Consider the following 26,712-nt stretch of genomic DNA (forward strand, 5'->3'; position numbering starts at 1 on the left):
AAGTTCATCGTTCCAAAAAACTATTATACTATTATAGTTATTTTTCGTTCTTTTTAAAAATATATATTATTGCCACAGCCCATAACCATATAAAACCGCAGACTTTTTTCCAAATTAAGTCCTTTGGGTTTAATAAAGTGAGAATGTTTACAATATCTCCATTACCATTATCCAAATTAATTCCTTATAATCTTTTTTGATATTCTTCTTTACATTTGACAAAAATTGCTCTTTTGCAAAATGAAATGCCACCGAATTCTTGGAAGAGAGATGTATTTTGTGGCCGTTCGTGGCGATATTATGGACACGTATAGCCTACCTCCTCGACGCGATAATAACCAACTAAGCTATTATATTGAAAGCTATTTTTCGTGGCACATTAATTAAGTTTAATCAAACAACAACACGTTTCCTCAGTGTTTGTGTTAGGAGTTGGCACAGTGTCTGCTGTCTGTCTGCGTGCACATTGCATAATCACCATGCAGTAGCTAGATGCACGCTCCAGTGACGGCTATTGTCCAGGACAAATCTGTACATTTGCCATGAAAATGCTTCAATCTGGTGCACTTCGAGATCAAAATTAAGAAGCTAGATCTATAAAGAACTATACACACGTCACATTAGATTATTATCATCTTTACTGTGCTATTTGCCAACATCAATTACAGGGGAGAACCAAGTACGAGTACCACCCAGAAGTACCACCATTATGACTGATATACAATAGATCCAAACACTGATCAGAATAAGGTTACATAACGGTTCAACTACTAGATACAACAGTGACACATGCTTAACACAAAGAAAGATAGCACATTGATGACATACTACTTGACGCACAGTTTTTTTCCCCTTCCTTTTTCCCCCCTTTAAGCCACATAAGGATAAATGAAACATTGCCTTCTGCAGATAGACAGACTGCCCATAATAGCTGAATAGACAGAACATTATTTATATTTAACCCACTCAGACCTGAGATCAGATTCATACGAGGTTTCCACTGGACACACACTGGTCTTGATGAACCCATTCTGACCTGAGATCAGATTCTAAAAATGTCAGTCGTTCTTCGATTTTTCAAAAATTAGCAGACCTACAAGCTCGTAGCGCGCCACTCGGTGGCGCGATATGAGCTTGTAGATCTGCTATTTTTCAATAGCTAAAGCATGACATGATGCTAACACCAAAATGGGTTCCCGGTCAGAATGGGTTAACCAACTTCTTTGCATTTGTCTTTTTTTCGCAATCCACCCAAAGAAAAATCCCTTCTCAGTCCTCAAAATCTTTCTTGATTTTTCTTGATGCAAACTCATCAATCAATGACATCATCATCATCATAAGAGACCTCCCTAATACCAACCTCATGATTTATACTTATGATGGAAAGTCCAGTGAGGCGCTCTCGTGTCATCGTGGACCTCAGATAGGTCTAAACCCAATACCCAATATAGGAAACAGTCGGCCGAAAACCGAATTCCGAATATGATTAATATTATATATATATATATATATATATTTTTTTTTTTTTAAATCTTCTCCCTGTGGTTGTGGCCCCAAGCGACCGCTTGGTTCGCCTATGCCTAGAACCAGCCCTACGGATATAGGGACTTATTGGTGGGTTTTCCGCTAGAAAAACTGTCAGGATTCAGAAGACAATTTTAGAATCTGATCAAAATGGGTTAATGGAATATACTGATAATCTAGAACAAATCAAAGGGTGCATGTGTACTGTAACTGTGTTACTGTTGTCTCCTCTTTAGATCATCAGTTCTGAACACTGTTGTCACCAACCAGTGTCCACAGCAGAGTTACTCCACCAAAAGGACCCGACAGTTGGACCCTGAAGACAGCCATGATGCTCCCTTTCTCCTTCTCCTTATTTCTGTTCTTCTCGCTTCCTCTTAGTCCCACACTGGCGTACTTCCTGAAAGACTGCACTGTTCTGTCCTCTGACAATGTCAACGTCACGGCTGGCGTTTCATTGGGCTGTTCTGCTTTTGATCTAGTTAGAGTACCCGATGACATTCCCAGAGACGTCGTATCACTAACGATATGTTTAAGTGAGATCCAAAAGATAAGCAGGTCGGATTTTTATCGTCTGTCAAATCTCACATATTTGGACCTGAGCAGTAATGCAATAACTCACGTAGATGACGGGGCTTTTGTCCCTTTGTTAGAACTTAAAACGCTCTATATGGACGATAACAAGCTGACAACACTGACAGAGAACATGTTTCAGGGACTTTCTAACCTCTCTGCGCTGAGCTTGGGTGGTAATAATATCACGTCCATCCACTCCGCTGCCTTCCAGTCACTCACCAGCTTACAGGAACTATATCTGACGTTCAATCAAATTACAGATATCATCCCCATTTTACAACTAACAGTCTTACCGGTGCTGAACATCGACATGCATGAGTCAGAGTCTTTTCAGTCAAAAGATCTGCCCTTAAACATGTCCTCTGAACTCAGGGAGCTGATAGTGACGTCTAGGTCGATAAACCGGTTTAGCATCACAACAGCTGTATTTCCACATCTCAAGACAATCAACCTGTTAAACTGTTGTAACCGTACTGGATGGGAGTGGGACATACCAGACAAGTATTTTCTAAAGAATATAACTGCGGTGTATTTGACTGGCTCTACTGTGTCTTTTAACACCATCAGAAAGACTCTACCGAGCCTCGAGTCCCTGGAGTACCTTTACCTACAGCTGGAGATGAGGGACGATGTGTGGATAGACAGAGATCTCTTAAATATCGTCTGCAACATAACCACACTGAGGACACTCAGCCTGCATGGTGGCATCAATGACAGCCTCAGTGAAACACTGTCACATTGTACTCAGCTAACCAACCTGGATCTAACATTTAATAAGCTGACTGAACTGGGTTCAATAAAACAAATGAACCAACTCAGTCACCTGAACCTTTCCAGGAACCTCCTCTCCAAAGTACCAGATGATGTTAAAAATCTTTCCGTGCTTCAAGTCCTAACCTTACGTAACAATAAGATCAATGATTTAAGCTGCTCGGACTTCTTAAATGTAACCAGACTCACACACCTTCACCTCGATAACAACCACATAACTGAACTCAAACCGTGTGTTTTTCAACATCTCAACGAGTTAAAGGTTCTAACTCTGAAAGGCAATTTAATTGATACGTACGGTGACACGTTCAAGACTGGCCTACACAAACTAGAATTATTGGAATTTAACTATGAAGATATTGTCTACCAGCCCAGCAAAGGGGAATTCATGAGTCTGAAATCACTCAAGCGCTTAACAATTGAATATCATAATATGCTTATGGAAACATGGAACAACAACTTTTTGGAAGGACTAGATCAACTTGAAACACTTAGTCTATATTATATTGGCAACCTCTTAAAAATGTCATCTTCACCTCCCCATGAGTTACAATGGAAAAACAATAATGGGCTTACCACTTCACTGAACAGACTTAAGAGATTAACAATATTCGGTTCAGCCTACTGGTATAAACTATCAGACATGCTCTCGGATATGGAACATTTGGAACATTTGGACGTGCATGGTAAACAACCGGACAGAGACTCATTTAAATATGTACCACAGCTTAAGACTCTTTACTTAATAAGCTGCAATGTGACGTCCCTGGATTTCCTGACACGAGCCAACCTGACTAGACTCTCCTGGCTGGACCTGAGCCACAATGAGTTGACGGTGATCAACGTCTCCGTGTTCAGTTTCCTCCCTGCTCTCAGGTATGTTAAAATGAAAGACAACCCTTTAGCTTGTGATTGTTCTAATGCTGACTTTCTGCAGTGGACGCAGAACAACAACCAAACACTGGTAGTGAACGCTCACCGCTACACCTGTGGCTCTCCTCTGGATAAAAAGGGAACCAGGTTTCTGGACTTTGACATCCATTCCTGTCGGGTGGATGTTGGCTTCTTCTGCTTCCTTTCCTCCACTTGTGTGATCGTGCTGACTCTGCTCACATCCGTCACCTACCGCTTCCTGCGTTTGCATCTTTCCTATGCCTACTACCTCTTCCTGGCCTTCCTTTACGACGCCCAGGAAAGAAAGAAGGGGTCTCCTCAGCGCTACGACGCCTTCATCTCCTACAGCGTTCACGATGAGCTCTGGGTTCTCAGAGAGATGCTTCCAGTGCTGGAGGGAGAGCAGGGCTGGAGGCTCTGTCTGCACCACCGAGACTTCCTACCAGGTGCAACAAACCGTTCACTATCTCTTTTATTTCTTATACGGTATTCATATAAAATCTGTCTCTCTCTTTCCATTAACAACACTTATTATAAGTACGTACGGACCTCTCTATCTGAAATATGCTTTCTTGTCTTTAGTGGCATTATTATTATTACAGTAGGCCTTATGTACTATATGTGTATATCTGTCTCTCAAGAAGTGAAAACCTTTTGAATTAATGTGTGTGTGCTTTTGTTTCCAGGTACGCCCATCATAGAGAACATTACAGACGCCATCTATGGCAGCAGAAAGACCATCTGTGTGATCAGCCATCATTACCTGGAGAGTGAATGGTGCTCCAGAGAGATCCAGATGGCCAGGTGGGGGCGCCATTTCTCTGATGTTTCAGTGTAAAATCCCATGAAAGAAATGAGGGCCACATTTACACACATGAAAGAGGCAGCACAATTTGTGCATTATGCTCAATTGACTTTCATTATCATCTTGTTGTTATTTCTTATGGCATAGAATAGCAATAGATAACCAGAAATCAATAACAACGATATACAATAGTATTATGAATAGCCGAAACCACTCAACAGCTTCATCCAGTCTCCCTAACCTCTCCCAGAAACAGGAGGACACTGAAATGATTTAAGAGTGTGTTGTGGTTAAAGGGGCATTCCACTCATTTTCATTGTCACCATTTTTAATGATTTTTTTTTTTACACCTCCAGTTCTAGGAAACACAGAATGGGGGGGGGGGGGGGGACTTTATTATTTCCACAACAACACCTCTAAGGTATATTAATGGCATAGTAAAATGTTAAAAATGAGTGGAATGCCCCTTTAAGGGTCGAAACAGTCTAAGAAGGTTGGAGACCACCTGAGTGTTTGTTACTTTGTTTGACCGTTTTGGCTTCTGTGAAATTCTCTCTTCCTTCCTTCCTTGACTTCCTTATTGATGTGTGTTTTCCGTTGCTGAGAATGTGTTTGTTGACGAGACCTACCATCAGAATCCTCTCTTCATTTCGACCAAGCTTCCCTTATTCAGGTCTTAAAATGTTCATCGACTACAATACTCAATTGTCAAAAACAACATTCTTTCATTCCCACAAAATGGAACCTTCACTGACAGCCTCACTTCCTGCGGGAGGTTTGCACATGCTCAGTGTAAACAGGAACTGCGATGATGGAGTGTTCCAGCAGAGGTGCTATAGATAGAAAGCTCATAACTTTCTATGATAATAATAATAATAATAATGAGATCCAGAAGAGTTGAGAATTAAACAGCAGCCACCCTTCCCTTCCCTTTTCAAGTGTTTTGTATCATCCACAGCACTTGAATGAACAATATCCATGTTCCTTTGTCATTTCACAAAAATAAAAGTTTAACAAATGTACTACAATCAAAGCGAGCGTCAAAAAAAAGAAAAGAAAATAATACAAAAACATTAAAGGGATTGTGACATTAAAAAAAAAGGTTTTGGAATTGTTCTTATTTTTTTTTTGGTTTTCTAAGCTAAATTGCACCCAAAAAACATGAACTTTTAACATTCAGTAGATTTTCTGTGATTTTCTGGCTCAAACAGGTGCTCTGATTTGCCTGCAAATCCCATATATGTCAATGGGATTTGCCAGCAGATGTCACTGTTTTCACTGTGTTGCCTGTTTTCATTGTAGCTCAAAAGGCTTCCAAACCCCAAAGAAAACTTCAGACCACAGAATGAATGTTCAAAGTTCAGGTTTTTTGGGTGTAATTGAGGTCATGAAACCTAAGAGAAAAAAGAAAAAGAAAAATAAATGAAAATGAATGTCATAAAACCTTTAACATTTAGTAAATATACTTGTCCTTTGTCTTTCAGTCTGTTATACACAACATTTTTTTTCCACTCGGTTATGAAATTGATTTACTTTTTAATAAAAATAAACATTGTACTATTCTCCTTTTTATTATATGAGCTCAGGGTCAGCAACTCTCATGCACCTCTAGCTGACTAGCACCTCTACTGGAACACGCCATCATCGCAGTTCCTGTTTACACTGCACACACGTGCAAACCTCCAGCAGGAGACCGGGCCACACCTTCCTCTTTTATTTTTCCTATAGGAACTTTTATACCAGCTCTCACTTCCTGTAACCTTTACTACAATGTGCTGTTATTCCCCCCCCCCCACCCCACAGCGCCCCCTATGGAATGAACCATGACAGAGAATGAATGGATGTGTTCAAAACAACATTCAGTACATTAAATTAAGTTTGTTTCTCATGGGGCCAAGATTGAATGGGCCTGTATGCTCCCTCATTGTTATTGTAATTTTATTTGTGTAATTGCAAGTAGTAGGTTGTCTCCCTGTGAAAAAAAAGAAGAAAAACAGGGTGGGGGGGGGGGAAGAAAAATAAAATTGTCACTTAACCCATTCTGAACGGGAACCCATTTTGGTGCTTTTGAAAAATAGCAGATCTACAAGCTCATAGCGCGCCACCGAGTGGTGCGCTACGAGCTTGTAGGTTGGACATTTTTAGAATCTGATCTCAGGTCAGAATGGGTTAATGTAAAGTTGACTGAGTGTAAGTGTCCTCTGGTCTCCCTGTGTGCAGCTACCGTCTGTTTGATGAACAGAAGGACGTGTTGATCCTGGTGTTTCTGGAGGACATTCCAGCCCACCGGTTGTCTCCCTACTATCACATGAAGAGGCTGGTGAAGAGACACACCTACCTGAGCTGGTCCCGGGCTGGACAGCACCCTGGACTGTTCTGGCAGAACCTACGCAGAGCTCTGCAGGACACGCCCCACGCTGACCTGCAGAACGCTTGAATGAATGAAATGCTATTCCACGTCATTGTGTTTTGCGTTGATTGTGAATGAAAGGTGAATCTTGGTGGGGGATTTTAATAGATTTAGAAGGTAAAACTCGTCCTGTCGTCGGTGACGGGGCTGCAGTATAGCGTTCTTTCCGTTGTTTGCTGTTATAACATCGACAGACAGTATAGTGTTAACTGGCTGTTAAAACTGTTTAGTAGCCAAAAAACGTCAAGACGTCTAATTGCCTATTAAGTAATGGATGCCACGGGCGTAAAGACGTCTTCAGTTGGGAAAAAAAATAAAAATAAATCATCTATATTTTGAAAATTCCTCTAATCTGGTGTACAGGTGATGACGTGCACATTACATGCATAATAGAATTACAAATTCTTTCTTTCTTTATAATGGGAGAATTGGCACTCAGAGCCTAAACTGGTGACTTCAGCGATGAAAGAGTTTAACTGATTGTATTTCTTATTCAACATGAACCTTTATTTTTATTTTTATTTTTAGGATTTGTTTTGGGGCTTTTTTGTGCCTTTATTGATAGTGAATATAATAGTAGACAGACAGACAGACAGACAGACAGACAGGAAGGGGGAGAGAGAGATGGGGAGTGACTAGGCAGGAAGGGGGAGAGAGAGATGGGGAGTGACACGCGGCAAAGGCCGCTGGGCTGGAGAGTCGAACCCGCGGCACACCGTCCGGCTGGCTCAGCAGCCAATAGGTGTCCAGACGGATTCTCAACCCGTTACATTTCAAGGACCCCCAGTTTGACGTGCATTAGTCTACGGACCCCCCATTTAATGGCATTTTTTAGCTCTGGGACCCCCAATTTATATTGTAAAATCTCTTTACAAATGGAACCAAATGGACCGTTATAGGGTCCATTTTGTTCCATTTGTACACTCTCAGAGTTAGGGTCCATTTGGTTCCAAACTATCATTTAGCTGGGGACCCCCTGGAACTCCCTCAAGGACCCCTGGGGGTCCCCACACCCCACTTTGGGAACCGAGGTTCTATTCTCCATAACTCTACGTTGGCTTTAATTTCTTCATTGCTCATTACCATATTAATCAGCTTTGATATATGCATACATGATATATAATCTAGCTTAATTTAATGGTATCGTTTTCCCATTTAAAACATGATTTATTTGCATTATTCTCATTTACATACATTTTCCTGATTATGTTGCCCCTTTACTATTAAATTGTAATGACTGCTCTTTTATTTTATTTTATCGATACATTCTAATACATATTTGACAAGCATTCGACTAATGTTTGTTTGTATGTTTGTTTGTTTGTTTATTTTAATTAGAAAATGATACACAAGGTCAATAAAAAATAGACCTGATGACAATTTAAAAGAAAAGTAACAGTTTGTATTGACATGTGCTTTCGTTTTAAATTGACCCTTTCTGCATATTACTGTGAATAACATTTTCAATCAAATTCATCAAAACCCTTCCTCTCTCTCTCTCCCCCACACCCCGAGTCCTCTCTCTCTCTCTACTGATAACGTTACATTATAATGGTTTCTAAATGTTTAGAAGTACGATCCATGTTCCAAGAGTAAAAACAGAATCAGTTCATCTTCTTACCTGCTGTGTTTCAGTGGTTGAGCTGCTAACAAACGTCGACCTCCTGCTGCTTAACGAACACACTGTTTTCAAACGAGACGTTTAAAGTTTTCTTTGTATATTAAAGTGTTGTCAACAGTCACAATGTTAATGGAGACATGCTGGGCTCAATTTTGGAGAGCCATGACGTCACCGATGCATTAGTATACTCCACCATTGACATTACTGCAGAAATCCCACACAGTGTCTGATTTCACTACTACCATGGCTGTACTGCCTCGGTGGTTAATCTAAAAAATGTTCCCCTTTGGTCCAAACTGTCTATCGACAAGGCAGGCTGCAAAGATAGCTCTCCGGAGCTTATCATTATTGGTGATAGTTTGATTAGATTATTGATTAATAATAAAAATAACTAATAACTAATTGTCCTATTAAAATAGATCCATTAATTAATATTTTATTACATTTGTTCTGCCTGGTTTAAGAAAATAAACATAGTCTAGTATTATTTATTGTATTAACTTATAACTAGTTGTTCTATTAAGTTCAAACTACCGGTAGTTCTATTCATTAATACATTTTAAATTATATTTATTTAAGAAAAAAACACATCGTCTATTATTTATTGTATTAACTAATAACTAGTTATAAACTAGATTTAATTAGATTGTTAAATTATATTTTATTACATTATTTGTTCTGCCTGGTTAAAGAAAACAAACATATTTGCAGCAGTATGTACTGTGTAGTATTACTGTATTTATTAAATCTGAAACGCGTAAGGCTGTCATTACTCCGAGTAACCACTAGAGGGAAGTGTTGGCCTAAAAGTGACAGTCATTAACAGTGTGTAGAAAGAGCCCAGTTCAACACAAGCTCTGATAAAACCCAGAAAAGCATTATTAAAGACTTGTTTACATTGAGGTCCATCACCTCCTTCAGCTTTCCACACTTCATTTGAAGACCTGAGGCCTCCTTTTAGCCCATTTAGACCTGGTGAAACCTATACGTTATACCATTCATGCCGGGATCCACCCGTCTACATCCTTTATTTATTTTTTTAAGAAAACCTTCGGCTAGGTTTTAGATGGTCTAAATCTGTAAAATACATTAACTATAACTAAATATTCCTCATCCTTGTTATGAACCATTTGATCTAAGGGTAATGGACCCATAACGGACACCCGGGTATAAATGCAATAATTTATTAACAAGAAAATAATGAATATTTACAGATATATGGCATCATGCATAAATTACAATCAACATGAAACATATTAAAAAAAAATTGACTATGGCGTCTTCTCTCGTGTATCATCAGATGTCCGGCTCCATGCTCGCCTCTCCTTGGAGGCCAGTTGGGTCAAAACAAAGTATACCACATTGTGACAGCTGTAGTGAGTCTACAGTCCACCTGCGTGCTGGCAATATAGCCTGGTTGTGATATGTAGATGTGATTGATATTGTTTGTTTTTTTAAGTCATTCTATAATTACAATACAAAGTAATTGTATTTATTTTATGTATTAATTGTATTTTATATATTACTATGTTATTACTAATTTTATGTATAACTATATTACTAATTGTATTTATTTGATGTATTACTATGTTATTACTAATTTTACTTCATGCATTACAAATTGTATTTGTTTTATGTATTACTGTTATTACTAATTTTATTTTTTATGCATTTATTTATTTTATGTATTACGGTTATTACTCATTTTATGCATTACTATATTGATATTTTAATTTATTTCATGTATTGTCTATATTACTAATTATATTTATTTTATTTTATGCATTACTAATTTTAATTTACTTTTATTTTACTATTTTAATTTACTATAATCTATTTTTTTATCGTTCGTTTTATCCATTTATTTATATTATTATCTAGTTATTTATATTGGTTTATTATTTTATAGTTTATTATTTTCAAAGAGCCCTGATTGATCACATCTACATATCACCACTACCAGTCAGGATCTGAGTGACTCAGAACCAGATGGAGCCACACAGGAGACCAGCAACGTCCTAAAGAAAAGAAAGAAATGCTCATTACTACTTTGTTCATAAAACAATATTGATTGAAATATTTATTAACAGTTTGCAGAATTACAGTACATGTCAAGCACAAACTCAATACAAAGACTGTTAACTATAAGTGGACGACCCAATTACGCATTACACTTGTTTACAAGAGGGTCCACCATGTTCAATTCATCAAAACATTTAGAGACGTACAAATAAGACACTTCTATATAGTCAAAGAACAGAACAGGAATTCATCATAAAGGAGGTAAAAAGGGAAAATAAACGTATACAGTGAGGGGAGAAAGGCTGTTGGTAGGACTGTTGGTAGGGCGTTCCACATTTTGGTGGCATAGGAGTGAAAAAAATGTAGTCCCTTGTTTGTGCCGAATCTGGGTTGTACATGGTTCGTTGCACTCCCTCTGGTGTTGTGGGTGTGGACTTCGTTAACATAAAGGTAGTATCTAGACAGGTACATGGGTATCTTGGTGGTGTATCGAATCTTGTGGACCAGACCCATTGCAAGATGCTGTACTCTGTCGTCGACCCTAAGCCATTCCAGCCTGTCAAAGTGGGCAGGAGTGAGGTAGGTTCGGGGGGTGAGGCCAAGTAGGAGCCTGACCAGTTTGTTTTGGGAGGTCTGGAGCCTAGTTTTAAGGGCCTTTGAGGTGCTGTGGTACCAGGAGGTGCATGCATAATCAAAGAAACCTTGTACGAGGGCTCCTGTTAAGGTCTTCTTTGGTTGAATTTTTTGATTACGTTGGTGGCCATTTTATCACCGGAAAGATTAGCCTCCAGGATGGAACCTAGGTACGTAATTTAATCTTTACGTGTGATAACATTGTCACCAACTCTAACCAAGAAGCCATTTGCCTTGCTCAGATTACTATTAGATGCAAAGAGAATGGATTCAGTTTTTCCCAGGTGTAAAGATAGTTTGTTATCAGCGAGCCAGGTGCAGATTCTACCGAGTTCAGAGCTGAGGGCCTTTTCAACCTGCAGTTTGTTCCTGTCCGAGACTAGCAGTGCCGAGTCATCTGCGAACAGGAACAAGTTGCAGTCACAAGCTGATGTCATGTCATGAGCATAGTGTGTGTGTGCGTGTGCTGTATAGTTACCTTGCTGTGATGTAACTCCAAAGGTGATCAGAAATAGTTGCTCCATCGGCTAGAAACGTGCTCTTCACCGGCATGATGATCTTGTTCCTAAAAAAAGTCTATAGTCAACCCTAACTGATTACAGAACATGATATAAAAAAATACAACTAGAAGGATTTAGGCCTGTCACAATTACCTAATTGCCAAGTATTTGAGATACTTTTTTTTAGAGATTAGTCATAATCGTCTCCATGTTGAAAATGTTCATATATTGTCAAACATTTTAAAGAAATAATGCAAGCAACTGATCTACAAGCTCTTAATGTGTCACTTTGTAATTTACTTATCTTTTTTTAGTGTATAAAGTTATTGAATTATGCCATGTGCAGCTTTTTGTTTACAAAGCCTACAAAAGCCAAAGTTTTATTTTGAATGTTAGTATGACGCAATTAAATTGTTACTTGTAATTTATTTGAGCGACAATTTAATCGGCCATTATAAAACCTTAAATTCTGACAGGCCTAAACAGGTTCCAGTGGCGTCTACCGAACCTTCTAGCTCCGTCCGAGCCTCCCAGCGACCTGGAAGTCCTCAGCGGAAACACCCGGGGGAAAGCTTCGGATCTCGGGCATCGGCTGAGATCTCCATTCTAACAAAGAACGAAAGACACACACCCCAAATTAGCTTTGCTGTGTGTGTGCGTGTCCTGTCACAACATACACATGCACTTACAGTAACGTTTAAGAATAGGGATCGACCAATTATCGGCAACGGACGATTATTGGCTTTTTACGAAGCCTAAAAAAGCCCTAAACCTAAAGCGGTTCGTACCGTTGAGTTCCTCACTGAGAAGGCCCAGGTCCGAAGTCCTCCAGCGTCTACCCAGATCTCTGTCCTCCGTCCTCCCATCCATGGACAGACCTGCAGATCTCCATCTCTAGAGGCTCCAGCCTCCAGCTGTGTCTATGATCTCCATCCTGAGAGAGAAAGAAACCATTAGCTCTACAAGCTCACAAAACGTTGCAGTGTGAGCTTGTAGATCTGCTATTTTTGCTGAACGGAATAGGGATGCTGGGGTTGAAGTGGTTAACAAAAATGTCATTAAGACTTTGATTAGCTTGGAAAGCTGACAGACAGTCAACCAGAGTGCCACTAGGAGGCATCAACACATGTACAGTCCTCAACATCTTTTGTAATTTGTATTCAAGTTGTTACAAAGACCAAGAGGCACGCTCATGATATGAGATATTGACTCTCAAACTATTGTGCAGAGTCATTTAGATTTATCCTAAAATATTTAAAACATTTGGATTACTGTAAATGATGCCATTCTTCATACCATAACAGTACAAAAGCAGTTATCCATCCTCAGAAACAAGCAAGAACTATTCCTACTCACAGCTCATCAGAGTCCTCTGAGGAAGCCCCCCCGGGGGGGGGGGGGGGAGCTTTGGAACGGATCTCTGTCCAGGGAACATCAGATCGTCTATCGATATCTCCATTCTAACAAAGAAAAAAAAACACACCAAATTAGCCTTTCTGTGTGTGTGTGTGTGTGTGTGTGTGTGTGTATGTGTGTGTATGTGTGTGCACTCCCTGTCCAGCAGCCGCGTTCCAGCGACGTCTACCGCGATCTTCATCCTACCAAAGAAAGATTGATTAGAGTGACCAAGAGCCAGATATATATTTTATCCTGTCACAACATATATACATAAAACTTTTATTTATAGAGAACATTTAAACAGAAGCTAAACATATCACTTACAGTAATAAACGTTTCAGTTAGGGTTCTTTTTGACAGGCCTAACAGGGTCTTACTTTGAGTCGTCTTCAGAGGAATGCAGATTCCTGGAGAGACCTGCAGTACATCTGGAAGAAAGACATGGCCGTTATAGTCTATGAATGGCTTCATAGAAAAGAGCTTCGCACATCACTCCCTTGTTGTTGCTGCCAATAGTCTGCAGAACCCGCAGCACGCCATCCGGCTGGCTTGGCAGCATAGGTGCCCAAGACAGTTGAGCTAACCATCCGGGCCACACTTAAATATTTAATTGCCATTTATTTGAGCGACAATAATAGTCCAGTAAAAAGAAACCTCATAATCGTGAAAGGCCTAGAGCGGTTCTTACTGTGCTGTTCCTCACCGGGCAGGCCCATGTCCGAAGTCCTCCGGCATCTACACAGATCTCCGTCCTAAGAAAGAAAGAAATAAGGACCAAATTAGCTTTTGTTGAGCTGCATATTCAGAACCACTTAAACCCTCTATAGATTTGATAAAACAGACCTTTAAAGAGAGCATTTGGTATTTGCTCCGATTTCACAAATTTATTTGCCAAACATAGCAGATCTACAAGCTCACAACACGTTGCAATGCGGTGTGAGCTTGTAGATCTGCTAATTTGGCTGAACGCTCCCCCCAGAATAGAGATGCTGGGGTTGAAGTGGTTAAAAAAAGTGTCATTAAGACTTTGATTAGCTTGGAGAGCTGACAGACATTCAACCAGTGCCACTAGGAGGAATCATACTGCCATGCTATACTTCGTACCATAACAGTACAACAGATATCCATCCCAACAAGAAATATTCCTACTCACAGCTCATCAGAAGTCCTCAGAGGAAACCCCCGGGAGAGAAGCTTTGGAACGGATCTCTGTCCTTCCACGACGTCTACCACGACCCATCCACCCTAAGAAAGAAAGAACGAAAGATTAATTTAAGTGACAAAGAGCCAGATATACGTACATTGTGTCCTTTCACATCATACACAAAATGTATAGAGAACATTTAAAACAGAAAAGTCTAAGTGGTTTCTTACTTTGAGCCGCCTTCAGAGCCCCCCATGCAGATTAATCCATGGACAGCGAGAACTGTAGATGTCCACCTGTAGGGGCTCCGGTTGAGCCTCGCAGCATCTGGAATGAAAACATGGTGGTTATAGTCTATGAATTATTTCACATCACGCTTTGCACATCACTCACTTGTTGCTGCTGCCAATAGGAATTTGTGATGTGTGGCGACAATTGCTGTGTCTGTCTGTTTTTTTTATAATGCATACAATTTATAGCACTTTTCAAGGTACCCAAAGTTGCTTCACAAAACAGAAGTCAAAACAAAATTTGAAAATAAACTAGATTAAAAAGGTTAAAAACTAGAATTCTTTGGCATGTTTGTGAAGCTTTTCGGTTCCACACCAGTAACTGCTGTTCAGCTACATCCACGACCTCCCTGCAACAACATCAATGAAGTATGGCTATGCAGACGACCCGATTACTGTGTCCCAGTCTGGAGCCGTGGCTCTCATGTCAAGAAGCTGGATGCTGCCCTCAACACCGGATGGGCCACCCCAAACAAACTGCCTGCCTGTTCTCGCTGGAATCACTCCAACAGAGGTCAGACGAGAAGCAGCCACGCTGGCCCTCACTGAGAAGGCACAGCTGAGTGAATCCCAGCCATCTCCTCCACAAGGTCGTCAGAGACACCACAGCACACGTGCCTCAAGTCACTTTGCCCCTTTGCCACACAGGCCCAGGAACTGCTCCACACAACACCAGCTGACACCTCCAAGGCATCCTGGGTGAAGGCAAGACAGAGGGACCAGTGGAATACATTGAGGACCCCAAATATGTTCTTTGCCAGCACCTCCACTGCAAGGAGTGGACAACCTTCAAAGCAGAAGTGGGACATCTCGGACAGTGCCCACTGTGAATGCGAGGATCCACTACAGACTGTGGAACACGTAATGACCATTTGCCCCAAATACCGGCCACCGAATGGTGATCGTGGCTTAGGAGACCTAGACAATGACACATTGTACTGGCTTGCTGCAACAGAGCTGAAGTTCTATGGGCAGAAAATGTTTATGAAACTTATTTTTTGTAATTTCTTAATTTTGTTGGCATGTTAGTCAAACCTTTGTGGCATTTAATTGATGTAACTTGTGGATGTTCTTTTATTTATTGGTGAAGTTTTAGTGGCACTTTGAAATGTATTGACACATTTGATATATGTTTTTGTTAGGGATGTCCGATATTAACGGCCGATAAAGGCATTAAAAATTAATAACCCTAACCCTTCATTTTACTTTTTTTTTGTTTTTACATTAAAAACATCTACAAGCTCACAATACAATAAGACACATGTGAGCTTGTAGATCTGCCATTTTCAAATTATTTTTACACATTTTAAAACTTGAGATGAGAGATTAGATCATTTTAGATGAGACATTTTACATAATGAGTAATTATTAACAATTACTTTTGGTATTTTAAGTACATTTTTATACCAAAACCTTTGTACCTTTACTCGAGTACATGTTGAATTTACTTGTAACGGAGTATTTCTATATTGCAGTATGTATGGCCTACTTTTATTTAAGTAAAAAGTTTAAGTTATGTTTCCACCACTGGAAAAAGCCTGCATATATATATCGGTATCTGTTGATATCGGCAATTAGGAGTTGGACAATATCCAACACGGACATCCCTTGATTTGTGTGATTTTGTGGCATTTTGTTTACTTTTGTTAACAACCAAAGAGCACACCCAGTATGTATCACAAGGCTATTTCCACCAGTCAGGTGTACTTATATCTACATCTCATAAGCGGCCATGTACTAAACACTACAGACATCAAAATTTTACTTTGGCAGCAGCAAGAAACGACTGATATGCAAAGCTCTTCAGCCATGCTTCTCTCTATACAAACACTCATAATGTCCACATGGACATCTTAGCAGCCAGGATGGGGTGGTCGGTCTGAAGGCCAATCAGAACCCTGGTGACCTTCACATGGACATCTTAGCAGCCAGGATGTGGTGGTCGGTCTGGAGGCCACTCAGACATGGGGACACAGGAGACCAGGGCATCCTCAGGTTCAGCGTTCCAGCAGCATCTATGGTCATCTCCATCCACATCTAGAAAGAAAGAAATCAGAAGCTGACCATATCACTCACAGTAATAGAAACAAGGATCAGGAAAACAAGCATCTCTGGCTAATAAGACAAATATTCCTTAAAACATTATAGTTGCCATCTATAACTAAAATTGAAAAATAAAAAAAACACATTCAATATTTTATTTCTTTCACAATTATTTTACTCCATAGGAACTGTTCCCGTCGCAGGTTGATGATGTCCATGTGTGGTCCATCACTATGGAATGTATGGAATGCATAAAAAGTATTTAAAATATTGCTTTGATGCTTATATTAATCTTAGGAAGTATTAAGCTGTTTTTTATTAGCATATGCATTCCATAGGGCTAGACCATAATGGACATGACATAAACGGTCACTAGGGGTAGCCGTGGTACAGTGTAATTACACTCCGAGTGTAATACAGTGGGGAGCAGCTATACAGTAACGGTGATCTCATGAAAGTCTAACTTGACTTAATCATTTTAAATATTGTCACACCCCTCTCTGAGGCTAGGGTAGTATGAACAAACGGATGGCACGGCTACGCAGTTGGGCAGAGTTTAAGCAAGATTTATTAACCCCAAGTGACATACAAGTGATAACAACAAAGGAGACCAAACGTCTGCAAAATAGAAATAAAAAGGTATATTCAAAACAAAGTACTGCATATCATATATAACATCAATCAAAACAATAATTTCCAAATAATTCCAAAAGTATTTATAAATCCGGCCTTTTCAAATGTACATTAAATTATTATAATATATATATATATATATATATATATATATATATATCATAAACATCACAATAATAGATCTATGTAAACCATGGTATTAAATAATAATAACATCACCTCCTCAGACAGCTCCTTCCCCGACCAACAGCAGCAGAGTGTGCAGACAGACTGACTTGGCTATTCAGTCTCTGAGCTTTATACCCCCCATGGCCCCTCCCACTAGACTGGACCAACTTAATAGGGGTCAACATGATCCACAACATGTTAACTCTGCTTGGTTTGGCCCAAAACACATTCATATATATTATTCACATTCACATTTCAGTTGAGCTTGTAGCTCTTCTATTTGAAAGTCTTTTTAGTTTTCCCAAAAGTCCTTTAATCCTTTGATGTCCTTCTGTGACAGGCAATCCTCCCCCTCCCTAGAAGGAGAGTTGGTTTGGCCCAAATTGTGTTCAGCTCCTTAAAGTGACAGGAACCTAATGAGAGCAGTGTGTGTGATCAGTTTGCTGCTTCTTAGTAGTCTTTGCATATCCTAACAGTGCGCGCTTACTGAAAGGTATGTACACTAGCAGCAAACAGTGACAGGGTGGGGTCACACTGTCACAAATATAAACTTTTAGAAACCATTATAATGAATCAAATCTAACAATTCAATGTCTTACAGACTTACACCCACACATCACACATGCACTTTTTAATTTATATTGTGTTGTATTGTTGTATTATTTATGTTGCCAAATAATGTTTGATGTTTTTTGAACTGAAGAGGGGAAGGGATAATACAAAGTAGGGAGATACCTTGACATCACGAGTAGCACCGAACACCCAATCAGCTAGTTGGCCTGTTGTGAGAACACTTTAAAACCCATACATACAAATACATACATAAATAATAAATAATACATACATAAAAACCCACATATGATGAGAAAGCCTGGTTGTTCAAAAGTGGGTATTTGTGGGGATAGAAGACACGTAGGGGAGCCCAAAGAAATGTTGAAATGAACGTTGTAGGACCTTTACATTAGATTGAATATATTTCTTGGGTAATTGATGTCTTTGTTAAGACTTTTATTTGGTACAATTTAATACATGTTTTACAATCATTCGACATACTTAACATGATTTCCTGATATAGATTAGTTTTTATTATTATTGACTGAATGTCATTGTGCCATTGTCGTTTGACTGTTATACAAGTGCTTGCTTTTTCTGTAAAATATTAGTAACAGTGCCCCATTGGCAATGTAATAGAACACAGCAAAATTATATTAAGACACCATAAAAATCACACCCATGTGAAGTGAGGGGCGCTAATATATTAAAGTCTAACTCATGTTGCAATGATTAGGTGATTTAATGGTGATGTAAAACAAACGGTGTCAAAACAAACATTACATTCTCTTTATTGTTGATGGCATTTAATGTTTGTGTTACATTAGGGACAAAACAAACAATTGCTCTTCATTGTCAATGAGTTTTTAAAACAAACATTGAACTAAAAACAAACATTGAACCTGTATATAGGAGGGGCTCAAAAACTGTAAAAGTACAGAAAAACTACCTCTACAATTCACATGGTTTACCTCGTAATAATAACAATTATAAAACACCAAAGATGATTATCAATGTAGGCCTGCATATGAACCACTGCAATGGCATCCTCTAGTGGTTCATATGAACCACTGCAATGGCATCCTCTAGCCAAAAATAACCCATTCTGACCGGGAACCCATTTTGGTGTTAGCATCATGTTATGCTTTAGCTATTGAAAAATAGCAGATCTACAAGCTCATAGCGCGCCACCGAGTGGCGCGCTATGAGCTTGTAGGTCTGCTATTTTTGAAAAATCGAAGAACGACTGACATTTTTAGAATCTGATCTCAGGTCAGAATGGGTTAATCAGACCCAGTGTGTGTCCAGTGGAAACCTCGTATGAATCTGATCTCAGGTCAGAATGGGATAAACACACCGTGTTTAGTGAGAGGGCGCCCTTGTCATCACACATCATCACATTCCGGCCAATCGCAATTGGCATCCTCGATTTTCTGTCCTCACTTTTTATCCTCAGTATACGTATACATTTCTCAGCCAATCAAGTCATCGCTATCGTGTGCTCAGCCAATCAAATCGCTATGGGGTACACACACACAAACACATGAAGCTGGGCATAGGAGGCCCTCAAAAATAAATCACTGAAAATGGTTAACACTTCAAACTGAAAAAGAGCCGGAAAGTTCTCCTCTTTTGACAAGATCCGTAGAAATATCCACAATATTTCTGCCCGTCTATCCAACTCACTGCCAACAACACGGGCAGCGGCGGTGGTTCAGGGGTCGAGTGGCTGGATGGTAACCGCAAGGTTGCCAGTTCGAACCCGGCTCCCCCACCCCCTTTCTGAAACCAGCTCCTCGCCACTCGCTCCTCTACACACTTGCCCTCGATAAGCGCGTTCACACGAGGCTGCGCCATATTAAGTGTCGTCCGAAACCAAGCAGCCTTGAGTGGAAGTGGCTTATAAAGCCCTCTAGAGCGAGTCTGTGCCGATCTAGACTCCATTGCCTTGTGCAGCCCTGCTCTCTGTCCGCATGGAAACCGCCACCTACAAATGTAACTACCGCCACAAATAAATGATAAATAAACTCCTCCTAAACAATCTTCATCTGATGCAGAATAGACAACGCTCCAACTGATGTTCACAAGGGCTCTTTATTTACCCCACCGTGAAAAACTATAAATGAAACCACACAAACAAAACAACTTTTAACAATGATTTATAAACACCATGGATGTCATTTTTGACAGTCACGCTGTATTTCCTTTTTCCAACAGGTACAGTAACACAATTGCATGATGGTAACCATGGCAACGAATGGTCTGTTTCCTGTTTCTGCACAAGGAGGGCGAGTGTAGTTCAGTGTTTTCAGTCAGTTCAGTGTTTTCCTTTGTGGATACGCTGGTGTCTCTCTCAGTCAGTTCAGTGTTTTCCTTTGTGGATACGCTGGTGTCTCTTGAGAGAATTTGGATGGTTGAAACACCCGTCACAGTGTTTACACCGGAACGGTTTCTCTCCGGTGTGGACAGTCTGGTGTCTCTTGAGGTACTCCACGCGGTTGAACGTCATGTCGCAGAGTTTACACTGGAAAGGTTTCTCTCCAGTGTGAATCACCTGGTGCCTCTTGAAATACTTTGTACGGCTGAAACTCCTGTTGCACAGTTTACACACGTACGTTTTCCCTCCAGTGGGGACACCTCCTCCACTCGTCTCCCCAGTGGAGACACCTCCTCCACTCGCCTCCCCAGTGGAGACACCTCCTCCACTCGCCTCCCCAGTGGAGACACCTCCTCCACTCGTCTCCCCAGTGGAGACACCTCCTCCACTCGCCTCCCCAGTGGAGACACCTCCTCCACTCGCCTCCCCAGTGGAGACACCTCCTCCACTCGTCTCCCCAGTGGAGACACCTCCTCCACTCGCCTCCCCAGTGGAGACACCTCCTCCACTCGTCTCCCCAGTGGAGACACCTCCTCCACTCGTCTCCCCAGTGGAGACACCTCCTCCACTCGTCTCCCCAGTGGAGACACCTCCTCCACTCGTCTCCCCAGTGGAGACACCTCTTCCACTCGCCTCCCCAGTGGAGACACCTCCTCCACTCGCCTCCCCAGTGGAGACACCTCCTCCACTCGTCTCCCCAGTGGAGACACCTCCTCCACTCGCCTCCCCAGTGGAGACACCTCCTCCACTCGCCTCCCCAGTGACTTCAGTGTCAGATTCTCCTTTAACTTCAGGGCAGTGTGAAGAGATGTCTTCAGCAACTACACTTTTCACTGCAGATTCCTGTGGTCTTTGAAGTAGTTCCTCCCGATTCTCTGTAGCGTGTGGAGGCTCTGGTTCCTCCTGGAGCAGACTGGGGCTCCTCTGCTGTTCAGGAGAAACGTCCTCGTCTAGGAGCAGAAAAATAAAAATACAAATAAGATGTGCAATGTGCATTAGTGTATGGCTTGGCCTTCCATTTCTACTCTGTCGATGACACAATGTGTAATCAAAGTAATTTGCTACATGTCTCTTTTTTAATAATTCTGTGCAATTAGCACATTCAACACAAACAACTGTTTACATAAAACAAGCGAATGTTAGACTACATTTGTGAATGTGATCCTTTTTGATACAGACACAGTTGGATATTTTCTTATCCAAAATGAGTTAATAGCACAGGCAGACTCTTCACATACTAGAACATGTCTGAAATAAATGTCAGAACTGAAATAGACTGTGTAAATATGAAATAAATGCTTAAACATGTAGCTAGGTGTAATGTTAGAGTCAAGTGAACCTTTCAAGCCTGTTTTCTCAACTCGCTGTTTCTCTGCAGACTCTATAAGCCATATCTCCAAAACTGGTGGGTCAAACTGAACAACCAATATGTCAATTTGAAGCTATTATTTCCCTGCTTAAAGTAATATTAATTATGAAATTAATTGCAATGACTTAGCCTTGGTCAGAAGCGGTCACATGTGTCCGCAGCAACTAGCAACTGTTGAATTAATTGACAATAAAAAAGGCCTTGAAGCTGGAAAAGAGAGAGACTTACTCAGGTCTGGCTGGTCTTCAGGTTGGTCCTTATTCCCTGGAACAGGTCTAGCTGGGTCTGGAGAATTCATCTGAGCTGTCTGGACTCCACTGAGTCTGTAAAGAAACCAGTAACGTCCCAGAAGAGTTTAGGATTCATTAAGACCAGAAACTCCTCTTATTCTCCACTTCAATAATAAAGAAACCAGTAACGTCCCAGAGGAGTTTAGGATTCATTAAGACCAGAAACTCCTCTTATTCTCCACTTCAATAATAAAGAAACCAGTAACGTCCCAGAGGAGTTTAGGATTCATTAAGACCAGAAACTCCTCTTATTCTCCACTTCAATAATAAAGAAACCAGTAACGTCCCAGAGGAGTTTAGGATTCATTAAGACCAGAAACTCCTCTTATTCTCCACTTCAATAATAAAGAAACCATTAACGTCCCAGAGGAGTTTAGGATTCATTAAAACCAGAAACTCCTCTTATTCTCAACTTCAATAATACCAGACAATAAAGGAAGGAGTAGCGTATTGTGTTAATCACTTGTCAACAGGGCAAGTTATTTTTTCACAGAGCACTTTGATTACAAATAACCTTTTTCACATCCAGCTGCCCAGCATCAAAATGTTTTTTTTTTTTACAGCCTCGAATATGTGAATACATTAAGAATATAATGTAAATATTTCCGATAGATAAAATAAACGTGCACATGCGCGCTCGCGCACACACACAGAGAAAAACCCCCAGCCAAAACAACACTGATTTATAACCAAAACATACAGGGTTAAGGCCTGCTTTTGGTGTACGTTCACATTATGTGCACTGTCCCCTTTCGGGACATTTTCTTTATTTTTGTGTCTTCAGGTTGAAAAGGACAGTCTGTCCCTCAAAACGACCAACTGGTTCAACTTCAACTCTAGACTGTACTCGAGGCTAGCTTAGCATTATCGCTCACAATAAAACATAGTCTTTGATCTTCGGGTGGAAATTCATCATGTTTTCACAGACTGTCGTGCAAAGACAATCCCAGACACAAAGATACACAAAGGTCTGTGCAATGCAAACTTACATTATGAAACGTTCTGTGTTCGTCCTGCACTCTCTGCTCACTGCCGTTTGTTGTTTGATGGATGAACCCGGACGAGAGAGGCACGGACACCGGAGACGTGTCCGTATCCTTCTCTCATCCGTGTTGCAACATACACTAAGTCTTGAGTTCCGGCCGGGTGACGTCACCAGTGGAATGGCAAAGACTGCGTGCCCAAATTACTAAAATTACAAATGACGAATTAAACCATTCATATCCTAATACACATAGAGATATAGACCCTTCTGAGTGACCCCCCCAACCAGCGCTAGTTATGTGCAGTGTGTGCATTTACAGTGAATGTGACTGTTTGGTTCTGGCTCTGTGTTGTTTGAGTCTGTGGCCACCAGGGGCCATCATGGAGTCAGAATCCATCCCTACTGGAAGTGACGCACCAGTGATGAACTCCTCTGTCTCACAAGGATGATCCAAACTGACTGACCAGCAGCTCCAAAAGGGACACCAACAGGTGACTCAAGGTTATTTTTGATTGATTGATTGATTGGTTGATTGATTGAAAACTGTTTAACAGTTTGCAGATTGGGTACAGTTCAAGGAAAGTACAGTTCAATACAAAATCTGCTTAAGAGGCCAGAAAATCACAAATGTTTATAAACAAATCACAAATGTTTATAAACAAATACCAAAATGTTTATAAACAAATCCCATGAGACTTGGTCCTACCCCCCCGACCATGAGACTTACTACAGGTCAACTGATAGTGGTCCTACCCCCCCCCATGAGACTTACAAATCCCAAATGTTTATAAACAAATCCCAAATGTTTGTAAACAAATCCCAAATGTTTATAAACAAATCCCAAAATGTTTATAAACAAATCACAAATGTTTATAAACAAATCACAAATGTTTATAAACAAATACCAAAATGTTTATAAACAAATCCCATGAGACTTGGTCCTACCCCCCCGACCATGAGACTTACTACAGGTCCTGAAGGGGCCAGGGGCCAGTAGATAAAATTACGACATTAATGATACTTGATAACTTCTCTCTTTCAATTGCTTTATTTTCTCAAAATGTATCAAAGTACAATGTGCATGCACACAATATGTAAATAAATAAATGTGTTACATTTTCTTGCATAAACACAAAGAGCTGTTTCCATAACTGCACAAATTATTGCACATAACATGAGTAGCTGTTATAATAACATAATAACATAACATGAGTAGCTCTTTGCCTGCCTGCCTGCCTGTCTGTCTGTCTGTCTGTCTGTCTGTCCATGAGTAGTTATTTGTCTGTCTGTCAATGAGTAGCTGTCTTACTGTCTGCCTGTCTATGAGTAGCTGTCTGCCTGCCTGTCTATGAGTAGCTGTCTGTCTGTCTGCCTGCCTGCCTGTCCAATTGTCCATGAGTAGCTGTCTGTCTGCCTGTCTGAGTAGCTGTCTGCCTGCCTGCCTAATTGTCCATGAGTAGCTGTCTGTCTGCCTGTCTATGAGTAGCTGTCTGCCTGCCTGCCTAATTGTCCATGAGTAGCTGTCTGTCTGCCTGTCTATGAGTAGCTGTCTGCCTTCCTGCCTGTCCAATTGTCCATGAGTAGCTGTCTGTCTGTCTATGAGTAGCTGTCTGCCTGCCTGCCCAATTGTCTATGAGTAGATGTCTGTCTGTCTATGAGTAGCTGTCTGCCTTCCTGCCTGTCCAATTGTCCATGAGTAGCTGTCTGCCTGCCTGTCCAATTCTCCATGAGTAGCTGTCTGTCTGCCTGTCTATGAGTAGCTGTCTGCCTGCCTGCCAGCCAGCAAGTTGGTTAACAGAAAATAAATTGTTATGGCTGAGTAAAATAAAATACAATAAACACAATTTGCATGAAAATCCGCAATTTTCATTTCCACAATTTCCGCAATTTCCATTTCCACCATTTCCGCAATTACAATTTCCGCAATTTCCATTTCCGCAATTTCCATTTCCATTTCCAACTATTAATGGCAGCTGGGTTTCATCATTCAAATAAAATAGAATTCTGTCCGTTTAGCTATAAAATTATGTCAGGGAATAGGGATACACACAGTATATGTCTTTCATTTGCATTGCATCTCCCCCCCCCCCCCCCCCCACAAGCTTTTATTTTCGTTCGAGTAATAGTACAACTCTAATAGTATTACTTATAATAATGTAATTAAAGATAACTTCATTCAGATTTATTTATTTTTATTTCATTTTCCAGATTTTTCTTTCTTCTTTTTTTTTAGATTTTCATTGGTGGGCCAGTCATAATGGTCCCGCGGGCCTGATGTGGCCTGCGGGCCTGAGGTTGAGTATCACTGCTCTATGGGTTAAATAGAACATTACAGACGCCATCTATGGCAGCAGAAAGACCATCTGTGTGATCAGCCATCATTACCTGGAGAGTGAATGGTGCTCCAGAGAGATCCAGATGGCCAGGTGGGGGCAGTATTGCTGATGTCATAGCCCAATGATTAATGTGATTGATTGATACTCAAGACACAACGGCCAGATATGAAAATAGTTATTTATTTACTTCTTCTACTGAACTATACACATGGAAGCAATTACAGCGACTGTGAAATGAAGGAAAAGAGAATTGGGGTTAAAAACGACACTATAGCATAACAGCGTTCCACATCATGGACATGAGGGGGAGATGAGTGCATGCATGATGGGGTTACTTATTATAACTGTCGTTCTACACACTGCAGTAAATCCTATGCAGTACACAGGAGAAGATCTAGTCAGAGAGTGGCGACACTAGCGTTTTTTGACTATACCATTGTAACAAAGGAACGCGGAAGTGCTCATTCTGTCTCAATGGGCTATAGTTCCAATGTTTGGAACTATAGCTCCAATAGTAATTGTAATTGTAACAAAGGAACGCGGAAGTGCTCAAAAATAACAACATCTTGTCTTTATGTATTACTACAGAATGAGCGTAATTAGTACTAAAAGATCACTATATCGTTATATCTCTGGACTTATACCTCCCACTTTTGGAGTCTGGTGTAAAAGTTTGACCTTTATCTGTGTTGCCAGTGAGTCGAGTTTAAAGTACAAAAATAAATGGCATGGCCTAAGGCCTCACTAAGGGGGGCACTGCAGTTCTGAGAACACAACCGTTCTTCTTACATTCTTCTAGGTCGTTTACAGTTCATACAGATTTACTTTAACAAAGTCAAAAAATAGATAAAGAAAAGCATTGCCGTCAAATATCTAATCAACTACAAACAGTGTTCTGAAGTGGGAAAGAGAGCAATCCTACTGTAAATGTGCCACATCTCTGCATGCGTGTGTGTGTGTGTGTGTGTGTGTGTGTGTGTGTGTGTGTGTGTGTGTGCGTGCGTGCATACGTGTGTGTAAGTAATGCACGTTAACTCGAAAACCGTTCGCCCCACCGACTTCACATTCGACACACGCGTTCCACACACCCGCAGGGAGTGCAGTGCCCGGTATCGAGTCGGTCGGTCGGACCCACGGTTCTCCAGGACCACCACAAAAGGCCTCTGCTCAGGCTCTGCCAGTGCAGGGCCTATAATGAGGCCAACTCCTTTCACCTGTGCAATTATCAGCCTCTGCCTTCAGCCAATTGAGGCTCAAACCAAAATCAGGCTCTGCCGCCAGTTTTGGCCGAATTGATTGCCAAAGTACACTTTTTCAGTTTGCAGTCTTCACACACACACAGACACACACACACACACACACACAGGCACA

General features: G+C 40.7%; 1 long non-coding RNA gene across 1 annotated transcript; it reads right to left on the reverse strand.

The window, feature by feature from the left end:
- Positions 1-12,317: 12,317 nt before the first annotated feature.
- LOC308322451 lies at positions 12,318-14,398 on the reverse strand. Its single transcript, XR_013964719.1, has 6 exons — positions 14,308-14,398; positions 13,843-13,906; positions 13,532-13,582; positions 13,113-13,354; positions 12,545-12,690; positions 12,318-12,362 (listed from the first exon to the last, which is right to left on the reverse strand). It is a non-coding gene; the product is annotated as an uncharacterized lncRNA (long non-coding RNA).
- Between the last annotated feature and the right edge of the window lie 12,314 nt (positions 14,399-26,712).

Source organism: Protomyctophum bolini (assembly GCF_963924005.1).
Source record: "Protomyctophum bolini genome assembly, chromosome: 10".
Taxonomy (NCBI): Eukaryota; Metazoa; Chordata; class Actinopteri; order Myctophiformes; family Myctophidae; genus Protomyctophum; species Protomyctophum bolini.